Source organism: Pelobates fuscus, chromosome 2 (assembly GCF_036172605.1).
Source record: "Pelobates fuscus isolate aPelFus1 chromosome 2, aPelFus1.pri, whole genome shotgun sequence".
Classification (NCBI taxonomy): domain Eukaryota; kingdom Metazoa; phylum Chordata; class Amphibia; order Anura; family Pelobatidae; genus Pelobates; species Pelobates fuscus.
The window spans coordinates 119,948,668-119,974,274 of NC_086318.1; positions in this window are offsets into that span (position 1 = coordinate 119,948,668).

The window sequence follows — 25,607 nt, forward strand, 5'->3', positions numbered from 1 at the left end:
TGTAATAAAAGATCTTGAAATAAACAACTTTAGCGCAGAAAAAGCGAGAAACCGATGCAGTCTGTAAAGCCAAAAATATGTGACAGCGTGATTATATGGAAAATGAATAGTACAGACGTTTATGTGCCGGATATTGTGTTTATAAACAGTATTTATTAGTATATGTGACAAAATTAAGTGTTTAATAGGTAAATATGTGTTGTGGCAAGGTCATAGAGGCTTTCTATGTTAGTAATAGATTGGAGTGCTCTCTATTCCCAGCATGATGGGGTTAATTGGTGGGAGTCACCCCTTGAATGTTATATACCAGGTGAATGTAATTAACCAGCACTAGGGTTTTAAAAGGTTAGCCTCTGAAGACATCAGAGAGTCTAACAGCTGGGAGAGAGGAGGCAGTTAAGCCTGAGACAAAAGGTACTGTGTGAAACCTGCTTAAAGTGCTGTATTTCATTTTGTTTAAAACTGGGAACTAGATTAGCTGGCCAGTTGGATAGTTAGTAATACTGTTGTTTAGTAAGTCTCCAAGTTGGAGTAGGATTTATTTCCTTTTTGTTTTATTTTGTGGGAGAGCACAACCTTGTATATATTGTGGAAAGTGACAAACTGCAGTACTATTTTATCCTGACTGTTGCATTTGAAGTTTGTGACGAGCCTGGCCATCCTGCCACAGTGTGTAGAAACCGTACGTTTATGATAGACGTGGATATTTTAAAAAAGTAGTAAAACAAATTAACTGGTTAACATAGAAAGAAAATCACAAGGCAGATTTTTAAACAAGCTAATTATATCCCCAAACTGACAAAAAAGATATCAGTAGCAATATGACCGAACAGGGAATATACGTAAAGAAAAGTAGAATTCGTGAAATAGAACTTAGTGCATACTGTAGCCTATTTGAATAAGAACTAGCCGAATATGGATTTAGAGCAAGGTGTTTGTGTTTTAATCGTACGAAATAGATTGGTCCTGGGTGACCAAACGGAAATAAGAGAATGCCCGTAATAATATTACTGTGTATATAAATAATAATAGATTCGGTAGTTTCCATACGAATATGTAAAAGCAGTAATAAAGTGCCGAGCGTTCGTCTGTTTTGGCGTGAACACTGAAATCGGTTAAAAAAGCATGTATTTGTACGAATATGATAGAGGGAGCCTACCCTTACGTTTTTAGGCCCGAACGGCGGGAAATAGCGGGGCGCTATTTCCTACGCCTAACTTACGTGAACGTGCCGGTCTCGTGACCGGAAACCGGGTACCTTGACCGGGAACCGAGTGGAAGGCCTCAAACGGACAGAGGACTGGTCAGGACGTCTGACTGCTGGAAACAGGAAAAAATTCTGGAGGGAAGCTGGACAGGAAGTGCTGGTTGCTATGGGGACAAAACAATCAGCTGAAAGGCAGAGGTGAGTAGGGGCTGGGAGTTTAAGTAGGGGACTTACTCCTCCCACAAATTCAGGCCTCCACAAGTTCAGGCCTTTTAACATATGTATATAATTTGTTTTTATTTATATATAGGTAGATATATACTTATGTGTGTGTGTGTGTGTATATATATATATATATATATATATATATATACATATATATACATATACACACACACACACACACGTATATATCAGTATATATCTACCTATATATAAATAAAAACAAATTATATACATATACACACATATATATATATTATAATAATAATAATAATAATTCTACGTATATATTTATATATTTATTTTTAATTAAGTCATTTTATTAATTACAATTTGCGGGACCTGCCTGACAACCCAGGCCGAAAGTCCAGGGAATTTAATTTGCTAGCACTATATATAACGCTGTAATTCCAAGATACCATAAAACCTGTACATGGAGGGTACTGTTTTACTCAGAAGACCTTGCTGAACACAAATATTAGTGTTTCAAAACAGTAAAATGTATTACAACGATGATATCGTTAGTGAAAGTGGCACTTACACGCAAGATATAATTGTTGTGACACGTTTTACTGTTTTGAAACACTAATATTTATGTTCAGCGAAGTCTCCCGAATATAACAGTACCCCTCATGTACAGGTTTTATGGTGTTTTCAAAAGTAACAGAGTCAAATATAAGGCTTGTGTTTCAGATTTTTCACATTGAAAATCGCCAGATTGCTTACGTTGCCTTTGAGGCCATATGGTAACACAGGTATTGCAAATGGAGTATGTCCAGTCTTTTTTAGGAGCTACTTAGTCACAAACACTGGCCAAAATTGGCGTTCAAATTCGTTTTTTGCAGTTTTCACACACAAACAAATATTAACACTAACTTTGGCCAGTGTATATTTAATTTAATGATTTTTTTTTACTTTTATTAACTTTTTTTTACCAGCAGGGGGACTGCCATGCAATGTAGGGGGGGTAATAACCTAAGAGCGGCTGGAAGCGATCCAGTCATTAACGACCGTTTTTTGGCTGACATACCCAGTACGTCCACGGCCACTAAAGGGGTTAGCAAACTATATGGATGGTAGCATGCCTAGTCTTCTTGGCATCATAAATACTCATATTTCAAACCACCTGGCACAGGTTAAAATATGTCAATATTAGCCTGTGCCTGTAAATATATTACATTTATAATATTGTCTATAAAACAAACTGCATGTAAAATTAAATTATTAAAAGGGACACTATAAGCACAACAACTTTAGCTGTATTGAATGGTTTTGGTGTCTAGATCATGCTACTGCACTCAATTCTCAAAATTCAAAACTGCTCAATTCTCTACCATTTATGAGGTAAATAACATTCTTAATGCAACCCTAGAAACACCTCCTCTACATGTGATCTACACAGTCTCCTACACAATATCTGTAAAAAGAGACTAATGTTTAAACTACTTTTATTGCACAATCATTTTACTTTAGAATAGTGTTTTCGCGAACCCGAAATTTTCGGTTCGCGAACGGCGAACGCGAACTTCCGCAAATGTTCGCGAACCGGCGAACCGCGCAAACCGCCATTGACTTCAATGGGCAGGCGAATTTTAAAACCAACAGGGACTCTTTCTGGCCACAAAAGTGATGGAAAAGTTGTTTCAAGGGGACTAACACCTGGACTGTGGCATGCCGGAGGGGGATCCATGGCAAAACTCCCATGGAAAATTGCACAGTTGATGCAGAGTCTGCTTTTAATACATAAAGGGCAGAAATCACCTAACATTGACACCTGTCCTCAAAGCCCTGCCCTGATACACACTGACACAGAGCAGAATAGAGACTGTTCCCCGTCCTCAGAGACCATGATACACACTGACACAGAGCAGAATAGAGACTGTTACCCCTACATAGGGTCACTTGGCAGATATGGCGGGATCGTGGGAGAGGGAGGATGACTTTCACCTCTTCCCCTGTTACATTCCCGTTGTGCTGTGACATCACCCTTATACGCTGTGTAAAGCATACTATTTAATTTGATCAGCATGGCCACTTGAGTTTTTATAGTTTTCACGCTGCTTGTAGTTTATATATGGTTCACAAAAATCAAACAAACGATAAAGTAAACATGTAAGGATTCAGAATATTCTTTCAAACCCTTACACATTGTGTGTACGTATTTTTTGTCTTAAGTTTGTGGCTTTAAAGAGGTTCACGTTGTTTCTATGATGTGCATAACATGTTCTTGTAAATGTTTGTTAAATTTTTCCTGGAATTGTAATTTTTGAATCTGAATAAAGATAGTCAAATCCCTGATACACACTGACACAGAGCAGAATAGGGACTGTTCCCCCTACATAGGGTCACTTGGCAGATATGGATTTACACCTATCCTAATGATCCCTGATACACACTGACACAGAGCAGAATAGAGACTGTTCCCCCTACATAGGGTCACTTGGCAGATATGGATTGACACCTGTCCTCAAAACCCCTGATACACACTGACACAGAGCAGAATAGAGACTGTTCCCTGTCCACAGAGACCATGATACACACTGACACAGAGCAGAATAGAGACTGTTCACCGTCCACAGAGACCATGATACACACTGACACAGAGCAGAATAGAGACTGTTCCCCGTCCACAGAGACCATGATACACACTGACACAGAGCAGAATAGGGACTGTTCCCCCTATATAGGGTCACTTGGCAGGTATGGATTGACACCTGTCCTCAAAGCCCATGATACACACTGGGGGGAGCTACTGTCTTCCCCAACCCCTGCGCGGTGGGTGGGGGCCATAAATCACAATGGGGGGACCTACTGTCCTCCCCCCCTCGGCCCCCACCCCTGCGCGGTGGGTGGGGGCCATAAATCACAATGGGGGGGCCTACTTTCCTCTCCCCCCGGCCCCCATCCCTCCGCGGTGGGTGGGGGGCATAAATCACAATGGGACGGACCTACTGATAGGAGTGTAGTATTGTTCATATCAGTTTAATACCTTCCGCGTCTCCTATCAGTGGACGTGTATATGGCAGCCATTTTAGGAACCGCACACCTGGGACCCGAGCAAGGTCACCTCGTTCAAGCTGCTCTGGTTCCTTGATGAGCCAGCTGCCCGTGAGTTATCATGTCCCGTGGAGAAGCACTCTGTCCTGTAAAGCCTCACCACAAAAAAATTAAATAAATAACAGCACTCGGAGTGGTGAGTTTAGTAAATGTTCATATCAGTTTAATACCTTCCGTGTCTCCTATCAGTGGACGTGTATATGGCAGCCATTTTAGGAACCGCACACCTGGGACCCGAGCAAGGTCACCTCTTTCAACAGGCGACATGATTTGGCCCTGTAAAACTATCCTGGATATTCTCTACAATTTCTATGGATATGGCATTGATTTATGTAACAGGGAGATGGAAGAAGATGATTGGTCGGTCCTCTTACTTGAAATTTGGGGCACTGCGCGGGCAAGCTAATGTGCCACCAGATAGGAGTGGTGAGTTTAGTATGGTTCATATCAGTTTAATACCTTCCGCGTCTCCTATCAGTGGACGTGTAAATGGCAGAGATTTTTAATTGTTGAATCACCTCCCCTTTTTAGGCCAAGGTGGGAAGATGCTTAGACCACTGGTATATTGGTGCCATCTTGGAGGATTTTTTTTTGGTTTGGTTTTTGAAGCCACAGTGCTGCACCAGTGGGCCTAAAAATTAGGCATGTACACATGCCTGAAAAATTTGGTATTGTTGCAGCCGCTGCTGTAGCAGCGGCCAGAAAAATTGATGTTTGTTTCACAGGCAGAAAGTGCCCTAAAACATGGCGGCTTGAACCCTAGTTGGTGGCGGATAAGTCACGCAAGTCAAACGTCATTCAGAGCTAAAATACAGCAGCGTGTGGACCATTTTTAGCCCAAGGCAGCTCATCTCATCAGGCCTTTTTTAATCGAATGTATCGCCCAGTGTCAGTCCCTTCTGGATCCATCCCTCATTCATCTTAATAAAGGTGAGGTAATCTAGACTTTTTTGACCTAGGCGACTTCTCTTCTCAGTGACAATACCTCCTGCTGCACTGAAGGTCCTTTCTGACAGGACACTTGAAGCGGGGCAGGCCAGAAGTTCTATCGCAAATTGGGATAGCTCAGGCCACAGGTCAAGCCTGCACACCCAGTAGTCAAGGGGTTCATCGCTCCTCAGAGTGTCGATATCTGCAGTTAAGGCGAGGTAGTCTGCTACCTGTCGGTCGAGTCGCTCTCTGAGGGTGGATCCCGAAGGGCTGTGGCGATGCATAGGACTTAAAAAGGTCCGCATGTCCTCCATCAACAACACGTCTTTAAAGCGTCCTGTCCTTGCCGGCGTGGTCGTGGGAGGAGGAGGAGGATGACTTCCACCTCTCCCCCTGTTAGATTCCCGTTGTGCTGTGACATCACCCTTATACGCTGTGTAAAGCATACTTTTTAATTTATTTTGCAAATGCTGCATCCTTTCCGACTTGTTGTAATTCGGTAACATTTCCGCCACTTTCTGCTTATACCGGGGGTCTAGTAGCGTGGACACCCAGTACAGGTCGTTCTCCTTCAGCCTTTTTATACGAGGGTCCCTCAACAGGCAGGACAGCATGAAAGACCCCATTTGCACAAGGTTGGATGCCATTTCCCGTTCCTCCTCCTCACTGATGTCATTGAAGGTATGTTCTTCCCCCCAGCCACGTACAACACCACGGGTACCAGATAGGTGACAACGAGCACCCTGGGATGCCTGTTGTGTTTGGTCTTGCTCCCCCTCCTCCTCCTCAAAGCTACAATCCTCCTCTGACTCCTCTTCCTCACAATCCTCTTCCAGCATTGCCGCAGGTCCAGCAAGCGATGCTGATAAGGCTCTTTCTGGTGGTGATGGTGACCACAACTCTTCCTCTTCCTCTTCAAGCTCATCTACAGCCTGATCCAGCACTCTTCGCAGGGCACGCTCCAGGAAGAAAACAAATGGTATGATGTCGCTGATGGTGCCTTCGTTGCGACTGACTAGGTTTGTCACCTCCTCAAAAGGATGCATGAGCCTACAGGCATTGCGCATGAGCGTCCAGTAATGTGGCAAAAAAATTCCCAGCTCCCCAGAGGCTGTCCTAGCACCCCGGTCATACAAATATTCATTAACAGCTTTTTCTTGTTGGAGCAGGCGGTCGAACATTAGGAGTGTTGAATTCCAACGTGTAGGGCTGTCGCAAATCAAGCGCCTCACTGGCATGTTGTTTCGCCGCTGGATATCGGCAAAGTGAGCCATGGCCGTGAAGGAACGCCTGAAATGGCCACACACCTTCCTGGCCTGCTTCAGGACGTCCTGTAAGCCTGTGTACTTATGCACAAAGCGTTGTACGATCAGATTACACACATGTGCCATGCACGGCACATGTGTCAACTTGCCCAACTTCAATGCCGCTATCAAATTTTTTCCGTTGTCACACACCACTTTGCCGATATCCAGTTGCTGCGGAGTCAGCCACTTTTCCACCTGTGCGTTCAAGGCGGACAGGAGTGCTTGTCCGGTGTGACTCTCTGCTTTCAAGCAAGTCAAACCCAAGACGGCGTGACACTGCCGTATCCGGGATGTGGAATAGTACCTGGGGAGCTGGGGGGTGCCGTTGATGTGAAGCAAGACGCAGCAGCACAAGAGGACTCAGCCGAGGAGGTTATGGAAGAGGATGGAGTAGGAGGAGTAGAGGAGGTGGCAGCAGGACTGCCTGCAATTCGTGGCGGTGTCACCAACTCCTCTGCAATGCCACGCATTCCTTGCTTGTCAGCCGTCAGCAGGTTTACCCAATGCGCAGTGTAGGTGATATACCTGCCCTGACCATGCTTTGCAGACCAGGTATCAGTGGTCAGATGGACCCTTGCCCCAACACTGTGTGCCAGACATGCCATGACTTCCTTTTGCACAATCGAGTACAAGTTGGGGATTGCCTTTTGTGAAAAGAAATTCCGGCCGGGTACCTTCCACTGCGGTGTCCCAATAGCTACACATTTTTTGAACGCCTCAGACTCAACCAGATTGTATGGTAAAAGCTGGCGGGCTAAGAGTTCAGACAAGCCAGCTGTCAGATGCCGGGCAAGGGGGTGACTTTGTGACATTGGCTTCTTACGCTCAAACATGTCCTTGACAGACACATGACTGTGGGCAGATGAGCAGGAACTGCTCAAGGCGGGAGACGGAGTGGCGGATGGTTGAGAGGGGGCAAGAAGGACAGCAGTGGTTGACATGGCTGAAGATGCTAGACCAGGAGGAGGATGGCGGCTTAGAGTAGGCGTGCTGCTTGTACTCATGTGTTGATCCCATAGGCGTTTGTGATGTGAGATCATGTGCCTACGCAAAGCAGTTGTACCTAGGTGGGTGTTGGACCTCCCACGACTCAGTTTCCTTTGGCACAGGTTGCAAATGGCATCGCTGTTGTCAGAGGCAGGCACACAAAAAAAATGCCACACTGCTGAGCTCTGCAATGACGGCATTCTGGTGGTGGACACAGCATGCGTTGATTGGCCTGCTGTCGGGCTGACCCCGGGTGCCAATGCATGCTGTCTGACTGTGCCACTAGCTCCTTGCGACGACCCCCCCCCTGCTTCCAACTCGTCTCCTCCTCCTCTCTGTCTCCTCATCTGAACTTTCGCCCTGTTCTTGCCGAGCGGGCACCCACGTGACATCCATGGACGCATCGTCATCAACCGCTTCGCTTGTATCTGACAACTCAGAAAAGGAAGCAGCAGCGGGTACAACATCATCATCATCATCATCACACCGTACCTCCATGTGTTTAATGCTGCCTGCCTGAGACATATCCCTGTTATCTACATCCTCTAGCAATAATGGTTGCACATCACTCATTTCTTCAAACGGGTGTGTGAATAACTCCTCTGACATACCAAGTAAAGTGGCTGTGGTGCTAGTTTTGGTGGTGGCGGCAGGCGGGTGAGTGGTATCTTGAGAGGTGCCTGAAGCTAAGCTGGAGGAGGATGGTGCGTCAAGGTTCCGAGTGGAGGCTGTACAAGATTGGGTGTCCTGTGTTAGCCAGTCAACTATGTCCTCAGAACTTTTCAAGTTCAGGGTACGTGGCTTCTGAAAACTGGGCATTATTCTAGGGCAAAAGGGAATCACAGCACCATGACCACGACGGCCCCTGCGGGGTGGCCTGCCTCTGCCTGTCATTTTTTGGGGGATTAGTGGTACTATGCGTGCAAGCTACTGTGAGACCAGATATGATTGGCAATGTGAACTGTAACAGTTCTGCAGAGCACACACTGTAGGCCTGACACACCCGCTTGAAGACAAGTAACTGCTATTCAATCTATAACAGTGAAAAAAAAAATTTGGTTTTAAAAGCACGCTTTAGAGACACCAGATATGATTGGCAATGTGCACTGGAACAGTTCTGGAGAGCACACGCTGAAGGAAGGACTGACAGAGCCGCTTGAAGGACACTGACTGGCTGCTATTAGCTTACACTAGAAACCTTTTTTCTTTGTAAAAGCACGCTATAGAGACACCAGATATGATTGGCAATGTGCACTGGAACAGTTCTGGAGAGCACACGCTGAAGGAAGGACTGACAGAGCCGCTTGAAGGACACTGACTGGCTGCTATTAGCTTACACTAGAAACCTTTTTTCTTTGTAAATGCACGCTATAGAGACACCAGATATGATTGGCAACTGTCAAAGCACGCTGGCACAGGTCTGCAGAGCACACGCTGAAGGAAGGACTGACAGAGCCGCTTGAAGGACACTGACTGGCTGCTATTAGCTTACACTAGAAACCTTTTTTCTTTGTAAATGCACGCTAAAGAGACACCAGATATGATTGGCAACGGTCAAAGCACGCTGGCACAGGTCTGCAGAGCACACGCTGAAGTAGGCCTGACACCCAGACGCTTGCAGACAACTAACTGCTCTTCTATTACAGTGAAAAAAAAATATTTCTTTTAAATCTAAAGCTTAACCTATTGTTAAAACAGATATGAGTGGTGGCACTGACTGTGCAAATGGGCAAGGCATCCAACCTGACACAGAAGCTGGCAGGCAGGCAACTGCTCTTCTATTACAGTGAAAAAAATATTTATTTTAAATGTAAAGCTTAACCTATTGTTAAAACAGATGAGTGGTGGCACTGACTGCGCAAATGGGCAAGGCATCCAACCTGACACAGAAGCTGGCAGGCAGGCAACTGCTCTTCTATTACAGTGAAAAAAAAATATTTCTTTTAAATGTAAAGCTTAACCTATTGTAAAAACAGATATGAGTGGTGGCACTGGGCAAGTAGGCACAGCATCCAATGTGAACCTCACACAGAAGCTGGCAGGCAGGCACCTGCAATTACATTACACAGGAAAAAAAAAAAAAGCAAAAAAGCAGCCTGATGTTATAGCCCTAAAAAGGGCTTTTTGGGGTGCTGTCCTTACAGCAGAGATCAGATGAGTCCTTCAGGATTGTAGTGGACACTGAATACCCTAGCCTAGCTATCAATTTCCCTATCTAATCAGCAGCAGCTAAACTTTCCCTCCTCTCACTAAGCATGCAGCTTCAGAATGAATCGAAAATTGATGCTGGGAGGGAGGTTGGAGGGTGTGGAAGGGAGGGAGTGCTGCTGATTGGCTGGAATGTGTCTGCTGACCGAGAGCCACAGGGTCAAAGTTTGCCCAATGATGACGAATAGGGGGCGGATCGAACTGCGCATGTGTCCGCCCGCTGCGGCGAACACGCTAAGTTCGCCGGGAACTGTTCGCCGGCGGACAGTTCGGTACATCACTACTTTAGAATACTTTAGTATCTCTTCCTCTGTAAATTGTCTGCTGAGCCTACAGGAGCCAGTTTTGTTTTTAAAGTTCAATTTACAGAATAGGAGAAAAAAAAACTTCAAAAGTGAACTCACTGTGCTGATTGAAAATGAAACAATTTTTAATGTTGGCTGTGTAAATCACAGGCAGGTGAGGTCTGGTTAGGGTTGCATAAACAGAAACACACATGATTTAACTCCTAAATGGCAAAGAATTAAGATTGCCGAAGCATGATCTATGCACCGCTTCATTAAGCTAAAATTGTTTTGGTTCTTGGAGTATTCCTTTAATACTTACCAAATCCATCGATTAAACAAATACCTGATGGAATGCTTAAAAAAAAGTGCAAAAGAATATCTTGAAAATGAATCTACTTGTTCTAATATTTTTATTGTTATCTTGAACCATAAAGCCCTTGTCTTCTGTCCATAAAGTGGTTTAAAAGAGTACTTCTGGGAGAGTACAATTTGAAATAAATGCCTGTAAACATGTACACCCTCATAGATGGAGCCTATATTAAAACATAAGAAATTCTGGAGCAATCTTAAATATAGAGAAATCATCAAAGCAATTGATGGAGTAGATCTACTGATTACTCCACATTTATTACAAACTCTTAACAGATATGCTTTCATAAATGTAGTTCATAGTATAGTACTTTTGTAAATCAGAAATGCTGAATTCACTGAAATTACTGTGGTTAGTCACAGTTATATATACCAAAAAACAAGTAACAATAGGCGCTAGTAAAAGTTGTCTTAAAATCTAAATACAAATATCAGGAAATATATACCATAGAAATAGCTGCACCTTATAAAGTGTAAAGCTCCAACACAACACTCTTACAATACAAAAAAACAAAATAAAGGTGTGCTGTGTCTTTAAGACCCAATTATCTAAAGTGCCAAATGTGCAATGTGTAATAAAGTGCAAAAATGTGAAGGTGCACTTTAAGTGTTAAACAAGATTATACATACATATATACGTCCTCTCCAATCGCAGTAAACATGTAAAAGGGAGAGACAAAAAACAATAATAGAGTAAATCTATTTTTAAAAAATTCCTTAATGTGGTATTTCTACAAAATTTTCACTCACAAGGATAGAGCAGTAATAGCCTGCTCTAACTGTATCAGCTCCTTCTGATATTTCCTTTCCAAGGAAAAAGACTGCACGGACAAATAAAATCTATTTCATTTATTTTAATGCCCAGCTTTCGCACAAGTACTCCACCTTCCTCTTTATGCAACGAAAAGTCCAACGGAATAGGTTGTATAAACTTCGGGGTGTCGACAAAGTCCCTTAGTAATCCGTCGCTGTTCTTTCGCCGCTGTAGCTAATTCCGATTTCCGGGAGGAGGGGCTTCCAATCGTGCGTGACGTGGTGCGTAACCTATTCCGTTGGACTTTTCGTTGCATAAAGAGGAAGGTGGAGTACTTGTGCGAAAGCTGGGCATTAAAATAAATGAAATAGATTTTATTTGTCCGTGCAGTCTTTTTCCTTGGAAAGGAAATATCAGAAGGAGCTGATACAGTTAGAGCAGGCTATTACTGCTCTATCCTTGTGAGTGAAAATTTTGTAGAAATACCACATTAAGGAATTTTTTAAAAATAGATTTACTCTATTATTGTTTTTTGTCTCTCCCTTTTACATGTTTACTGCGATTGGAGAGGACGTATATATGTATGTATAATCTTGTTTAACACTTAAAGTGCACCTTCACATTTTTGCACTTTATTACACATTGCACATTTGGCACTTTAGATAATTGGGTCTTAAAGACACAGCGCACCTTTATTTTGTTTTTTTTGTTAGTCACAGTTAAACAGTTGGTCAAGTTGTAATCCATCTATCATAAAAAATTCTGGATAATCAATCTAAATGTCTTCTGACAGTGACACATTCCTTCAAGCGTAGTCTCTCAACATTATCAACAGTAATCTGAATGTAATATTTTTTTTCCATAGTCAGCCACATAAAGTGATCAAAACCATTTTTTTCCAATGAATGTTCCATCACAAAACTGTTGAAAATATAAATCTCTACCTAACAGGGTTATTCACTAAAATGAGAATTCAAAGTAGATTCAAAGACAATTTCAAATTTTAAGCCAAAGTAGCTAAACTGGAAGCATAGCAGATTTTTTCTTCTAGTTTGGCTATTTAAATCTTAAATTCACTTTGAATCTACCTTGAACTCTCAAGTTAACTTTTTTTTTAATTTTTGTTAAACATAGCAAACATTACAAATGCAAATAACATGACCATTGTATTATAATGCGTATCATGCTCTGCTTGAAAACGCAAACAGTTTAGAAAAAAACTACTGTGACTTCAGTCATATGGTCTACTCTTTGAGAAAATCAAAACTCGATTTTGGATTAATAAATGTACATTGTTCAGCCACATATTAAAACCACTGACAGGTGAAGTAAATTACTTTGATTATATGTTTACAATAGCACTTGTCAAGGGATGGGATATATTAGGCAGCAAGTGAACAGTCAGTTATTTAATTTCATGTGAAGCGAAGGTGAGTTTGTCTGGTCCAATCTCACAGAAGAACTACTGTAGCTCACATGTGTGAAAGACTTAATGCTAGCCATAATAGAAAGGGATCAGAACACACAGGGCATCACAGCTTGCTGCACAAAGCCCAAAGCAGGTCACATGAAAATAAGGCAGCAAGGTCAGAATCACTGGAAATGGAGTATAGGCAGGAACACTGGAACGGGAGGCACAGGACACAGGACCAAAAGGACATTGGAACAGGAACACAGGATCAGGATACACAGGATACAAGACACAGGAGCAAGGAGTCAGAATCACGAGAACCAGGAAACAGCAGGTACAGGATACAGGATGAAGGATAATAATCTGACAGGGAGTGAGGGGAGAAACCAGAATATATAGGTGCTAAACAAGGGCCAGGTGTAGTGCTTAATGAAAATAAATGAGAAACAGTGCCAAACAGAAACAGTGGTGAGTGTGAGTACTGCACAAGGGCATATTAACTAAGGAGTGCTGTGACAAGCAGAATGCACTAGGGGAAGAAAGCATGCTTGTGGAGGTAGTGTTATGCTCTGGGTGATATTCTTCTATGCTACTTCGACAGGTACCACCTTCCTAGAGATTGTAGAAGAACACATGCAACCATTCATGATGGCAGTGGCCTCTTTCTGTAGGATAATGTACCTTGGCATACAGCAAAAAATTATCAGGAATGGTTTGAGAAAAATGAAAAGAGTTCAAGGTGTTGCCTTGAACTCCAAATTCTACAGATCTCAATCTGATTGCGCATCTGTAGTATGTGCTGGTACAACAAATCCGATCCATGAAGGCCTCACCCCCCAACTTGTGACTTGGTACCTGATACCACAGGACACGTTCAGATATCTTGTGTTTTATGCCTCAACACATCAGAGCTATTTTGGCAGTACGAGGGGCGCCTTTGTGATATTAGGCTGATAGTTTTAATGTTGTGGTTGATCAGTATATAGAACCTCTATAGTAAATGCAATTTTAAATACTATGCTGTATGAACATTTTTACTTAGCAAAACAAAGTTTTATTTTATAGTTAGCAAAATGTTTTTGCAATTTAAATTAAATAAGAAACAAAATCCTTACCTGACATTTGCATTATATTGTTTTCTGTGATATGCCAAACCATCTACTTAATGCACATCACAATGTAGTGTAAAGAAATGTGTTTACTTCAGTAGCTTGTTTATTTAGTGGATGTTTTAGTTCAGTTACTTCAAAATGAATATTGTGAAATGTGTTTATCAAGAGGAAATGATTGCTATAACAGCTGTTGTATAAATGAAAGAACACTTCTCTCAGGACCATTGCTTCTTCCAGGACAGTGACCCAACACACACAGCATCTGTTGCTTGATATCGAAGGATAAAGATTTGTACATCAAGAAATACAGAATAAATATACCATTAAGATAGAGAATGGGACTAAAACAATCTATACATATCCAACTAGAACCTTATACTCAGTATTTGCAAAAACCTGGAAGATTCCCCATACCGATCTAGATCTGGGAACATCATTTTCTCTCTCACAACCATAGCATTCATCATAATAAACAATTTATGAAACACCTTTACAACAAAAAAGGAGGTTAAAAGTTGTCTAACAACTAAATAAATGGCTGATAAATAGGTATCAGCCTTTCCCCATAGTCAGAGGACCAGAATAGGAAAATATTCATTCTTTGAACTCTACAGGAGGCTCTACCTAACTCATCACTTCCTGGTATTGTAACTTTGCTTTGATTGCTTCCCATAAGACATGGAGATTAGTTTCTTTAGAAAGTGCAATTCATCCAAATTTGACCAATCAGGTGATTGCATAAATCCCCAAACTTGGAGCTGAACTATTGCTGAATTGTGAATGAATTGCACAAAACATGAGTGTAACAGAATCTCTTTTCTATTGAGTACAGGCTCTCTGTAACATTATCCAGGTCATTCACTAAAGTCCAATCCTTTATTGTCAGTAACAGAGCTGTGTGTACAGTACATCTCCTGCAGATTTGACAGGGCATATGTGCCTATTATAAAAGTCGGTCTCTGGGGTTGAAATCATAATTCCTGATAGATTTTTCCCTATATTATGGACAGTGACCGGAATAAAGCCCACATGGAAAAAGCCCCCAAGAAAATTCAACACAGAAAAAAGCCCACTGTCATAAATGCCCACAAGAAAAATGCCGACACATAAAAAAAAAACACGACACAGAAAAAAGCCCACAAAGAAATATGCCCACACTGACTAATATGCACAAATAGTAATTTTCCCATTTATGAATATGAATTAACTACATTTTATTTTGTTTTCAATATCTTATGATTAACATATCTCATATTCATATGCAACAATTTGCATTGTGATTTTATAATGTATAATTACATCATATTTTGCTATGTTATAAGTATACTAATTCACTGCTAAACAGAATTTGGCCTGTGTATGTAGAGGGCTTTACCCCCTTAATTACAGAGGCAATTGTGCAAGTTCTGACCACAACAAAACCTAGAATTTGAGCTACCGTATATACTCGAGTATAAGACGAGTTTTTCAGCACATTTTTTGTGCTGAAAAACCCCAACTCGGCTTATACTCGAGTCAGTGTCTGTATTATGGCAATTTGCATTGCCATAATACAGACAGGGGGCTGTGGGGGCTGCAAAGTGTTTACTTACCTCTCCTGCAGCTCCTGTCAGCTCCCTCCTCCTCCGCACCGGTCCGTTCAGCACCTCAGTCAGCTCCCAGTGTAAGTCTCACGAGAGCCGCGGGGTCATAGTGCGGCTCTCGCGAGACTTACAGTGTGAGCTGACAGGAGCTGCACGGACCGGCGCAGAGGAGGAGGGAGCTGACAGGAGCTGCAGGAGAGGTAAGTGCTCTCTGCCAGCCCCCCCCCCCCCCACTGAACTGCCAATGCCACTGGACCACCAGGGAAGGAGAGCCCCCCTCCCTGCCATGTATCAAGCAGGGAGGGGGGACGGAAAAAAAAATTAAAAATTAAAAAATAATAATTCAATTAAAAAATAATAATAAAAAATTATTAAAATAATTTTAAAAAAATAATAAAATTGCCCACCCCCACCAAGGCTCAGCTACACACACACACAAACTGCACTCATACACACACTGCATTCATACACACACTGCACTCATACACACACTGCACTCATACACACACTGCATTCATACACACACACTGCACTCATATACACACACACTGCACTCATACATACACACACATCACTCATACACACACTGCACTCATATACACACACACTGCATTCATACATACACACGCTGCACTCATACACACATGCTGCACTCATACACACACACGCTGCACTCATACACACACTGCATTCATACACACACTGCATTCATTATATACACACACTGTAAATAAATATTCAATTAATATACATTTTTTAGGATCTAATTTTATTTCGAAATTTACCTGTAGCTACTGCATTTCCCACCCTAGTCTTATACTTGAGTCAATAAGTTTTCCCAGTTTTTTGGGGTAAAATTAGGGGCCTTGGCGTATATTCGGGTCGGCTTATACTCGAGTATATACGGTATTTATGTCTGTTCAACTATAATTTACCTCTTTTATATTAAGTGTACCCACATTTATTATATATATATATATTTTTCAGGAGAAACAAGGCTTTCATTTCACATCAAATATTAATTTATATAGGATATATATTTAATTTGAAAAAAATCTAAAAAAAAGTCAGGGATAGTAAGAAATGTGGCTATTTTTCAAGTATTGTAACTCTGAATGTTAAATTACTTTTAGCTTTTACTGAAATAAAACAGACCTATTTATATGCTTTGAGGTCCCACGAGAATGACAATGTCCCCCATGTACAGCTTTCATCGAGTTTTGGAAAGTTGCAGGGTCAAATAAAGAACTTGCCCATTGCAATTTTACACATTGACATTTGCCAGATTAGTTTGCTGGGCCTATGTTGCCTTTGAGACTGTATGGTAGTATGGTAATAAGAATTAGCCCCATCTTGACACACCATTTTCAACCCAGGGCAAGGCCGCCATCAGTTGTCAGTTGTCACGGGCCTGGCGGTCCTGGGGGGGGTGCTTTAATAGCACAACCGGGACCCCTTTTAATTATATCAGCCACAGCTACTGCTGGGATGGTCAGTCACTTAATCCCAGCTTACTCCACGGGGGAGAGAGAAGACAGAACGGAGGTCATGAAGAAGGAGAGCCACACTGACTCCCATCAGCCCCAGCCACGAGGGTGGCTGAAAAATTACCTGCATGTGTGTGTGTGTCAGTCTGTATGTATGCATTTATGTCAGTATGTATGTATGTCAGTATGTGTGTGTTTCTGTATGTACACTGAACACAATTATAAATGCAACACTTTTGTTTTTGCCCCCATTTTTCATGAGCTGAACTCAAAGATCTAAGACTTTTTCTATGCACACAAAAGGCGTATTTTTCTCAAATATTCAAAAATCTGTCTAAATCTGTGTTAGTGAACACTTCTGCTTTGTCGAGATAATCCATCTTGATATGCTGTCTAATCAGCATCTTGATATGCCACACCTGTGAGGTGGATGGATATTCTCGACAAAGCAGAAGTGCTCACAATAAAAGGCCGCTCTAAAATGTTTAGAATGTTGTTCAGTGTATGTCAGTATATATGTATGTGTATTGTAGTATGTATATATGTATGTATGTGTGTGTGTGTGCGTGTATGTGTCAGTATGTGTGTGCATGTATGTCAGTATGTATGTATGTGTGTGTACGTATGTCAGTATGTATGTATGTATGTATGTATGTGTGTATCTGCAAGTATGTCAGTATGTATATATGTATGTGTGTATATATGTCAGTATGTATGTGTTTCTGTATGTATGTGTTTGTGTCTGTATGTATGTGTGTGTCTCTATCTATGCCAGTATGTATGTATGTATGTATGTATGTATGTGTGTGTGTGTGTGTCTGTCTGTATGTATGTATGTATGTATGTATGTATGTATGTATGTATGTATGTATGTGTGTTTGTATGTATGTCAGTATATACAGGGAGTGCAGAATTATTAGGCAAGTTGTATTTTTGAGGATTAATTTTATTATTGAACAACAACCATGTTCTCAATGAACCCAAAAAACTCATTAATATCAAAGCTGAATATTTTTGGAAGTAGTTTTTAGTTTGTTTTTAGTTATAGCTATTTTAGGGGGATATCTGTGTGTGCAGGTGACTATTACTGTGCATAATTATTAGGCAACTTAACAAAAAACAAATATATACCCATTTAAATTATTTATTTTTCCAGTGAAACCAATATAACATCTCAACATTCACAAATATACATTTCTGACATTCAAAAACATAACAAAAACAAATCAGTGACCAATATAGCCACCTTTCTTTGCAAGGACACTCAAAAGCCTGCCATCCATGGATTCTGTCAGCGTTTTGATCTGTTCACCATCAACATTGCGTGCAGCAGCAACCACATCCTCCCAGACACTGTTCAGAGAGGTGTACTGTTTTCCCTCCTTGTAAATCTCACATTTGATGATGGACCACAGGTTCTCAATGGGGTTCAGATCAGGTGAACAAGGAGGCCATGTCATTAGATTTTCTTCTTTTATACCCTTTCTTGCCAGCCACGCTGTGGAGTACTTGGACGCGTGTGATGGAGCATTGTCCTGCATGAAAATCATGTTTTTCTTGAAGGATGCAGACTTCTTCCTGTACCACTGCTTGAAGAAGGTGTCTTCCAGAAACTGGGAGTTGAGCTTGACTCCATCCTCAACCCGAAAAGGCCCCACAAGCTCATCTTTGATGATACCAGCCCAAACCAGTACTCCACCTCCACCTTGCTGGCGTCTGAGTCAGACTGGAGCTCTCTGCCCTTTACCAATCCATCCATCTGGCCCATCAAGACTCACTCTCATTTCATCAGTCCATAAAACCTTAGAAAAATCAGTCTTGAGATATTTCTTGGCCCAGTCTTGATGTTTTAGCTTGTGTGTCTTGTTCAGTGGTGGTCGTCTTTCAGCCTTTCTTACCTTGGCCATGTCTCTGAGTATTGCACACCTTGTGCTTTCGGGCACTCCAGTGATGTTGCAGCTCTGAAATATGGCCAAACTGATGGCAAGTGGCATCTTGGCAGCTGCACGCTTGACTTTTCTCAGTTCATGGGCAGTTATTTTGCGCCTTGGTTTCTCCACACGCTTCTTGCGACCCTGTTGACTATTTTGAATGAAACGCTTGATTGTTCGATTATCACGCTTCAGAAGCTTTGCAATTTTAAGAGTGCTGCATCCCTCTGCAAGATATCTCACTATTTTTAACTTTTCTGAGCCTGTCAAGTCCTTCTTTTGACCCATTTTGCCAAAGGAAAGGAGGTTGCCTAATAATTATGCACACCTGATATAGGGTGTTGATGTAATTAGACCACACCCCTTCTCATTACAGAGATGCACATCACCTAATATGCTTAATTGGTAGTAGGCTTTCGAGCCTATACAGCTTGGAGTAAGACAACATGCATAAAAAGGATGATGTGGTCAAAATACTAATTTGCCTAATAATTCTGCACGCAGTGTATGTGTCTGTATGTCCGTATGTATGGGTGTGTGTGTCTGTATTTATGTCAGTCAGCATGTATGTATGTGTGTCAATATGCATGTATGTATGTCTGTATGTGTTTGTGTCTGCATGTATTTGTGTGTCTGTAGATCCTTATGCATGTGCGTATGTGTCTGTATGTATGTTGACATGTGTCTGTGTCAGTATGTATGTCCGTTAGTATGTGTGTGTCATTATGTGTGTATCTGTGTGTCAGTGTGTGTGTCAGGAATGTCTATGTGTATGTTTATCAGGAATGTTGGTGTGTATTTATGTGTCAGTGTGTGTGTCTCTGTGTATCAGTGTGTGTGTATCATTGTGTGTGTGTGAATCTGGGTCATTTTGTGTCAGTGTGTGTAACTATGTGTCATTGTGTATATCTGTGTCTGTATCTGTATCTGTGTATTTGCATGTGTGTCAGTGTATGTGTCTGTCTATCAGTGTGTGTAAGTGTATACACTACACACAAATGCACATCTGCATTCAAACACCAACATACACACACATACTCCATACAAAAACATGCTTACATTGAAACCCAAATTATGTGTGTGTGTGTGTGTGTGTGTGTGTAAATATATATATATATATATATATAGATATATATATATATATATATATATATATATATATATACATTGTATGTAAAATTGATTTTCTCACCCCTCCTGAGTGGTATGTTTATTCCTCATTCTCAGGTCCTCTATCATATACATACATAAATACACACAGCACATCCACTACACATGCACTGCATCCACTACACATGCACTAACACACACCCGGTATCCACTCTGCTTCCTTGTGGGCGGATTTAGAGGTGGGTCCTGTGGGTGGGATTTAGAGGTGGGCCCTGAGGGCAGGTTTGGAGGTGGGGCCCCAGGGGCCCAGACCTTAAACTGTGCTAAGTGCCCAAAAATTACTGATGGTTGCCATGACCTAGGGTATTCAAAATAGGGTATGTCCAGTCTTTTGTTAGTAGACAATCAGTCACAAACCCTGGCCAGACTTTGTGTCATTATACATTTTACTGTTTTAAAATAGTCATGTCTGTGTTCAGCAATGTTTCTCGAGTACAACAGTACCCCTTATAAATAAAAGCCTTGTTTCTCCTGAAAAAAATTATATGTAATAAGTGTTGGTACTCTTTTTTTCATAGAACCATTATGGACCTTAGTTTTCTTTTTTTAGTTTTCTTGTTTCAGTAAGCTGTTGTTAGAAGATTCAATATATGTGATATATATATATATATATATATATATATATATATATATATATATATATATATATATGAAACATGGGGGGATGGTTGCACAGGAGAGTGCGCTGGATCTTGTGTATTATATATATATATATATATATATATATATATATATATATATATATTAAATCTATTGAAATATTAAAGTTAACTTATGCAAAATTCCTATATAAAGAAGGGATTGTTGTAGCCATCTGACATATATTTTACCATTTCGAATATGTAAGCAGTTTGTTAAAAATATGTGTTAAATAAGGTAATAACAAAAAAAAAAAGACAATTAAAAAAGACTAATGTCCATCAAATTAAACATTGAAACCCATTATTTCATGTTATTGATCAACAAGAAGACAAAAAAATAAATAAAAAATATTTAGCTGTCATGGACCCAGGGTTGCAGGGCAGGAATTTTATATGTTGTTTCATGTTGTTCAAATCATATGGACAATACGGAGGTTTTTTGGGTTGTTTTTTTTGGTGAAGCTGAGGATTGTTTACCAAAACAAACAAGGAATTATGGGAAGATGACTGATGGGGAGCTGTCTATTGCTATTTACCCTATTGTATGCAAATGCCCTTCTGTCGGTATAATACTGCTGCACAGCTGCAATATAGTCAGTTCAGTTTAATCGCTACATGCATTCAAGGTGCGGGGTAAAGGCTGCTATAATCACTTGCTATATTTTAATTCTGAATATTGAGACTGATGAGTGCTGCAAACAGCTCTGAATACTTTGGCTTAGCAAGGCAATACAGGGTAGTCTGAAAATAGCCTAGGAAGCCAAGAAATAACAAAGGTACTCAGTCGGATGAAAATGCAGGCAATTACAGTAGTCAGTTCCCATTATGGCACAAAAATGGCAAGACAAAATTCCTCCTTCATTCCATAATGGCAATCATGTTATATTGATAAATGTGTCAATGTAATATTGAATAATGTTCACTTATTTTATTTATGTTTATACAATTATATATTTTATAATCATATTATATGATTATACATATTGCTCTGATAACAACAGCCTTTTATAGACTCATAACCATGTGAAGGGATCCCTACAAAGCCAGTTTTAACCCTTAACAATACATTTACCAGCTGTAAAATCAATGTATTTGTCTGCATTCTGACGTCAGCATAAAGTGTTTGCCCAAAGTCTTAGGAGCCTGTGATTTAATTGTAGTTCAATTTAAGTACCTACTTTTCTGAAATGCAAAATATCTTATTTCTTATTCGGTTTGTGGTTTCAGTGTGCCACATTTGGAAGAAGCACGTGAATGTCTGTAGGATTTACTTTCATAATCCATTTCTTTATAATATTTAAATATTGCGGTTTGACACGAGTGCTATTTCACTTTGTTTTTATGTTTTGTACTGCACTTGGTTCATTCATCTCTGAAGGCTGCTACAATTTAATATATTCACTTTGTACACAATGTGGCTTTATTTGAAGAAAGGAAATGCATGCATGTTAATGATGATTAGGTGTTTGAGGATTCAGTTGTACAATGTAATATGAATAATTTAGAACTCAATGGAGATATAAACTAATGGTGTTAAGAATTTGAAAACATGCAAACCAAATAAATTAAAATTAGACAAGATGAGCTTACCAATGAAACATATTTAGTGTAAAAATGATGTCAAGAAACTTAAGATTGTTGAAAATAATGCCCTTTGGAAAATCAAAGTTGATGAATTTATGAATGCATTAAAGCAATGTAACGTTTTTCATAGGCACTAGATGGGTAAAAGTATGAACAGAACTATTTAAGCAAATGTAAAGTAGTTAGAGAAATATATTACAGGAAAACAAAGTAGATAAGGTATTAAGAACAAATTATAAAAACAGGTCATTATAAAAACAAATCGTGCAGCCCATATATATTACAGTAACAAATGTTGCTGCCAATAAATAATCAAGAACATATATAATATATGTTTCAGATGCAATGCAATTTCTGAACTTATAATTGCCTAAGTGCATTGTATTTAAAAAAAAAAATAAAAAATTGTACCCAAAAATCTTGTGTAGATATTCATCTTGATTAATCATGGCAGCAACAGTGTACATTGGCAAAATAATTTGAGCTGCATTCTTTATTTTTCTTTATTTCACTATTTCTATGAATAGAAAGTAAAAGTGATCTCTTTCTATCGTGGGCACTGATGGTGACGATTAGAAACGTTCATAAATTGAAAAGAATGGATGACTTTACTCAGTATACTAATGAACATTTCCCTTGTCCTGTGGATGTACATGGTAGATAGTCATTGCTATTCTAAAATTATTATTATTATTTATCATCCCCTTAGTCTAGATAGATTTGTAATAGCACCGTGATTTAACTGGTTTGGGGTTTCATGTTCTGCAAATGCTTTGAATCTCTCTTATAACCACAAGCAATCTCCAGCTGTTAGAAAGCCACAGCAAGAGCTGGCTATATGCACTAATGGAGTTAGTTGGAGCGTGTTTGGCTGTAAAATATACTCTTAGCTTTTGCAGAACTTCATCTCCCATGGTACTTTGCCAGCAAGTACTGTTACTGAACGTTACTGCTTGGCCATCCAAATCATCTTGTTGGATGATGATATTAAGCCAACAAGCAAATGGAAGTGTTGGGCAATGGGTTAGTGGCAGGGGAATATCCTTTACTGGGTCCCTCAAATGCCTAATATTTAATCTTCCCATTCCACATACCATGGGATGAAAGTAGGGAATGGTGGTCACTATTTAACTCACTAATTATAAAAAGTATCCATGGAGCATATTCCTTGTAATTAAATTGTGAATCATGAATACACAAATTGCTTTAGAAAAATCATCCATCAGGCAATTTGTTTGTTTGTTGATTTAGATTTAAAGGTCATTTGTCTCCTCGTGAGTTAGATAAGTGAATGAATGAAACAGAATTTGTATAAATATGCATTAGTCTGAATCTGAATGCACAAGTCTACTAAACATATTCAGTCTTACTATTATGGAAAGGTATGATTTAATGACCAACCTCACGGACTACATAGCATAATGTACATCATATGTATTCTCTAATACTATCCACTTTTGTTTTATTATTTCTTTCAAATCTATCCTGTTCTTGTATCTCTCATTCGGGTCAGCAGCTATTTTATGTTTAACTTTTTCTCACTGTTAGTATTTGGGTCTTGTTGGCATTATTTCAGTATCCACCTGTCCCTGTTTTGACATCCCCAACCCTCTTGTATTGTGTTTACCTCCTGTTCTCCTGTTCTTGAGCTCCCTGTCAATTACAGGGTGCATACTGTCCCACCTCTGGTCACAAATTATAATCTTGTAGCATCCCTGGCCCTCAAGTATATCCAATATCAGGGTTTTTCAATAAACACTGGTGAAATTGACTAAATTGGGATCACAAAGCTAATCTCATATTTACTAAAGCCAGATACGATTGGAATTTGAGTTTAGTGCATCTGCAGCAATCTGATGCATTGGTGCCTGTATTAAAATTAGTGCTCTCACATCCGAACTCTATGCAAAGTATATATAACCTATATTGAGAACCGAATGCATCTGGTAGGATGTCCATTTGCAAAAGAATAGCTAAATTGCTATTTTGTAAACCACTGGCTCTGATTGATATTACATAGAGCGGTAAATGTACCATTTATAAATAAGCCATCATAAAGGTCCCACTATAAGAGCAAAGGGTAGTTGGTATAGTTACTTAATGTTAATGGGGGTGAGGGAGGGTGGGAAGAGTATTGGAGAACACTAGCTACCCAGGTTGGACACGGTATAGCAAAACTGGGAGTTGAACAATAGTTTACTCACCTCCACCTGAATATAATTTTAGATCTCCCATACACCACCCATGGTTGGTGCTGTGGTGGGGACATTAGTTCCACCCCATATAAAATTTGCAACCCCATCTGCTAACCACTGGGGGAATTAATTTAAAGCACCTCAACCAATGACTATGGGTGGGGGTTCAGGAGGAACATATCCACTCTGTTATTTCACAGGGCTCATCACAATAGGATGGGGCCTTTCTAGCAACTGGTTAGGAATGGCTATTCAGGCGCTAGTTTTAAAATTTTGTAGATATCCCCCACTTGCCACATGGAGGTCTTCTTAATGAATTATTTTTATTTTTCAACTTTAATGTGGTAACTGGCTAGTAAGTACTGGTAAGCTATGGCATAATTATTCCTTTTAAATACAAGGGCTTTTAACTATTTGCCTGTTGTCTGCTAGTACTGTCACCAGGCAAAGTTCAGATTGTTTAAAATTCAAGCCCTGACTTTAAGCATTCAGGGACATACTTAAAGCATTTGGGTCTAGATTTCAGCCATTTGGTCTGGCAAAAATCCCATCAAAATTCAGACTTGTTAGATGCCTGAATTGCAAGAGCTGGCCATTATTGAATAGCATGAACAATGTTTGATTGGTAGTCCAAATTATATTGTAAGTAACCAGATGGTTTTGCCTTGTTTGTTATAGGGCCATTTGGACTACAATGAATAACTCTGAATGTCTCTCTTGTGGACTATATTTTTAAGTTTGCCATTCTACGTCAAATCTGTATATACCAAGCACAATAACCATTATAGTCAGCTGTAGTAGTTATAGTGCTAGGAGTGCCCCATAGTAAGTAGCTAAACTGTTTTTGGATTGTTTGATAACTTTCTTGCTGCATCTGCAGGAGAAACTGGTGAAGATGTCACTATAGAATAAAGCACAGCTGATGCAGAAGCATATTCATTAACTTAATGTAAGTCCTAAGCTCATCAGTGCAGCATTGCGTGCCCCTGATTTACTCTATAGAGCAATATAGATTCTCCTGAAAGAGAAGACCATATGCAGGGGATGGGGCCATGGACGCCTGGCAGGACAAGTTGTCAAACTGTACTAAAATGTTTTGATTACTTACTGTGGCATGGTGCCAGGACACTTCTGGCTCCATTTGCACTACGACAATCTTTGGTTA